Raw genomic sequence first — 5,107 nt, forward strand, 5'->3', positions numbered from 1 at the left:
CGTGATGGTTGTCATGCTGTGAGATGGCATTCGGGATAGTCTGTTACCACGTGATGGAAAATGACAGGGGGGAATAGATGTATTAAATCATATCTCTTTGAGTGTATTTCTGTTTGTGTATGTATGGATGTGTGTGTGTATGGATGTGTTTGTATATAAATATATATATAAATGTAGTTATATGTATATATATTATATATATTAAATGTGTGTGTATATTATATAATATATATATATATATATATATATATATAGTATATATATAATATATTATATATATATACATTTAATGTATATTATATATATATATATATATATATATTTAATGTATATGTATATACATTTAAAGATTATATATATTTATATATATATTAATATATAGGCGCAGGAATGGCGGTGTGTAAGTAGCTTGCTTACCAACTACATGGTTCCTGGATCAGTCCCACTGCGTGGCACCGTGGGCAAGTGTCTTCTACTATAGCCTCGGGCCGACCAAAGCCTTGTGAGTGGATTTGGTAGACGTATTTATGTATATATATATGTATATGTGTGTGTGTTTGTACCCCCAACATCGCTTGATAACCGATGCTGGTCCCCGTAACTTAGCGGTCCGGCGAAGAGACCGATAGAATAAGTACTAGGCTTACAAAGAATTAGTCCTGGGGTCGATTTGCTCGACTAAAGGCGGTGCTCCAGCATGGCCCCAGTCAAATATCTGAAACAAGTAAGTGCAAAAGTTATATATATATGATCGCCATGTTGATTCGTTGCTACTGCACGCATTTTTTTTCTCTCCTTCTTTCTGTGTTTTCTCTCTCTGTCTATCTTTCTGTTGAAGAGCGTAGGCTCGAAACGTTAAAGACTTGTTTTATTTATATTTCCTGAGCGCCATACTAATACAATTGTTCGTTTGTTTTTCCACCTGCTTCGTCTTTTGTTTATTTTCATAAAGCTTCCCGTTATATATATATATATATATATATATACATACACACGTACATACTACATACATACTACATACATACATACATACATACATACATACATACATACATATACATTCATACATACATACATACATACAATACATACATACATACATATATACATATATACATACTGAGACGACGGTTTGGGTATTTCCCATGAATGTGATGGACACACCTTTGATAGATTTAGAAGGCAACTTATTTCTACCTTTAATCAATTAGGCCTTAAATTTACAGTAGCTACTTATCTGTCTCTCTCTCTCTCTCTCTCTTTTACTCTTTTACTTGTTTCAGTCATTTGACTGCGGCCATGCTGGAGCACCGCCTTTAATCGAGCAACTCGACCAGGGACTTATTCTTTTGTAAGCCCAGTACTTATTCTATCGGTCTCTTTTGCCGAACCGCTAAGTAACGGGGACATAAACACACCAGCATCGGTTGTTAAGCAATGCTAGGGGGACAAACACAGACGCACAGACACACACACATATATATATACATATATACGACGGGCTTCTTTCAGTTTCCGTCTACCAAATCCACTCACAACGCTTTGGTCGGCCCGAGACTATAGTAGAAGACACTTGTCCAAGGTGCCACGCAGTGGGACTGAACCCGGAACCATGTGGTTGGTAAACAAGCTACTTACCACACAGCCACTCCTGCGCCTGTCTGTAGCTAATTATTTAGATGTTTCCCTGGATCTGGACTCCTCCTGGTATAAACCTTTCCATAAGCCTAATGAGAAGCTTCCATGCGTACATAAACAGTCTGGTCTCCCTCCTGTAATATTTAAACATCGGAGAGCTATAACAACGTGTCTAACTTATCTTCCCCTAAAGAAATCTTTGAGAAACTGCCCCCTATTATAACAATGCTCTAGCCAATAATGGCTTCAAAGAGAAATTAATATATAATCCCTCTAATAATAATCAGGATAATAATTATAAATCTAGTGGCATCAAAGATAAACTAATGCATAATCCCTCTAGTATTAATAATAATAATACTAATAATAATAATAATAAACAATTCCTATCATAGTCGGTGCATTAGGCATGATAAAAAATATTCAGACAAATACATAACACAAACACAGGACTTAACAAACACATATAACATACAGAAAATTGCACTACTAGGCACTGCACACATCCTACGCAGAACACTTTCCATACAATAACCATCAGAGCATCACAACAAATCACAGCACATAACCAAGGCATACAGCGCTGCGCTCGGTAGTGAAGTGAAAGCACGCTATAAAAATAAAACTACTGAATAATAATAATAATAATAATAATAATAATAATAATAATAATAATAATAATAATAATAATAATAATAATAATAATAATAATAATGGGAGGTTAAGCAGTTGTGGTCGATGAAAATGTTGGTAGTAGTACCAATAATTGTCGGAGCCCTGGAAACAGTGAGTAAAAATCTCGAGAAGTACGTGTAACAAATAGGGGCTACAATAAGAGTGGAGCACTTGCAGAAAATAGCACTTCTTGGAACCTCTCGAATACTCCGGATGGTGCTCGAAAAATAAGAGGTGTTACCTTAGTTTACTGGTAGTGAAAAGCTGTGCAAAGGCAATAATAATAATATTATAATAATAATAATAATATAATGTCCTCTTCTTTTTCCCTTAATATAAAAACTCTTCATAGGTAAAAGATGCCAGTGTCTCCAAGACTAATACTTTCTAGCAACTCATCGATACAAGAAAATATTTAATAGGAGTTCTGTGAAATTAACATATAACTGCTTCCCCAATATGAAGAGTATCATTACACATGGTCAATACTAAGAGGCTAAATCCAGTTGCAACTGTCACGACCCAGGTTCCTGTCTACTTGACCATCATGTAGAATTATGTGAAGGAGAATCTAAAAATAGCTATGACAATCACATAGCCTCCTTCTGACATAAGGACGAAAGTAAAGCTACAAAGTTGGCTAGCTACATATGGAGTTTGAAAGATAAGGATACACCGCATGTGATTAAACAGAAAGTAATTGAGAAATCCATACCATATGTTAATGGATCGAATAAATGTGGACTTTGTTTGACTGAAAGAGTGTAGATCCTGTTCAGATCTTAGATCCTAACTCTGCTGAACTCTAGATCTGAAAGTTTCAGTGGTTGCATGCATAAATATAAATATTTTTTGGAGAATTGGAAAATTCCGCCTATTCCTGATTAACCTTGTTGATATCCTTCTAGACTTATGTGCCTATGTGCTGTGGATACAGAATTGTACTCAGGAATGAGAGATCTCTCGTCACAATCACACAAAACGGATTGCGACATCTTTTGAAGCAAAGCTTCCCTGATGCTTATGCTATCTTCACGAGAAAAAAGCTCATTAACAATTTTAGATGGATTAAATCGAATTATTTAATCACTGCTGGTGCACAGATAAGGATTATCTAACAAGATCAAGGGGCATAACTGTGTACACACTGTAGCAGTCGATCTTCCCATTGAGGAGGAGGCATTACTCACATCGGTCGTGCTCCAATCGCTGTTTCTAGCTTTCATATGGAGCTCCGGAGCAAGTGTATCATCATTTCACAGAGACGGTGTGTGAGTCGAACTGAAAATTCACAGACCCAGAACCGAATCCGCAAACATTCCGCTCAATGCTCTTCCGGTTTCACAAATATACTCTTCTCGATTGGAGCTTCTTTTCATCGCCACCACGCAAAAGTTGAAAGGGAAATCGACCACGGTTGGATATGAACGAGAGGCGTAAATAACCAGAAAGATTACCGCAAGTCAAACTGACCAGCGCTCTGACCACCTTGTCGTTTAGCTGCCTTTATATTTGATGCGTACATATCTATACATATACTTTATATACACATATATATGTGTGTGCGTGTATGTGTCTGTGCAAGTGTGTGTGTATGTACACATATATCTATATATGCAAGCATGTACACATGTTAGGAAGAATATAAGAATAACGTTTATATAAAATTATATACATACATATATATACGTTTATGTATGTATATATGCATATATACATATGTATGTATGTGTGTATATATGTATATAATATATATATATATTATATATATGTATATATATATATATACATACACACATATACATACCATAATATATATATGTATATGGTATATGTATATATAATATATATATATATATATATATATACATACACACAATATACATACAGTATATATATATATATATAATATATATATATATATGTATATATATATATATAATATGTATATGTATGATATATATATATACATACACCATATACATACAGTATATATATATGTATATATATATATATACATATATATATATACATACATATATATATAACCTCATGCACGTGCGAGTAGACGGACGTATTTACACAACTGCTGACAATCCGTCAGACACGCCCATTTGTTTGTTGGTTTATGTTTTAATAGACAACCATCAACACATCAGTTCTTACAACACAAATATGCAGATACGCATTTATACACACACACACACACCCGTATGGATGTATCAGAATATTACTATTTAAAAAGAATTTTATCTTCATCACTGTCAATGTGCGAGCGTGTGTGTATATATATAATATATATATTATATAGTATATATATATATATACACATACACAACACACATACAGAGAGAGGCAGTGAGAGAGAGAAACACGCATAGTCCAATAGATAAGCTAGCATTAAAACAATAACGTAAGCTTACTGTTGTATATCAATATACACATTAAAATGTGTGTATATATATATATATATTATATATATATGAGAGAGAGAGGAAAAGGAACCGGTCAATATATATATATATATGCTCATTATATATATTTACATTATATATATACACACAGACCATATATATATATATATATATATATATATATATATATATATATATATATATATATATATATATATATAATGTATGTATATATATATACATATATAGGATGTATATAATACAAAAATTATATTTCTCCATCAAATGAATGTATGTACATATTTTCGCGCACGCGCGCACTTTTGTGAGTGTATGTGTGTGTATATGTATGTATATATAATTAAACACACACATACACT

This window comes from Octopus sinensis, linkage group LG15 (genome assembly GCF_006345805.1).
Source record: "Octopus sinensis linkage group LG15, ASM634580v1, whole genome shotgun sequence".
NCBI lineage: Eukaryota > Metazoa > Mollusca > Cephalopoda > Octopoda > Octopodidae > Octopus > Octopus sinensis.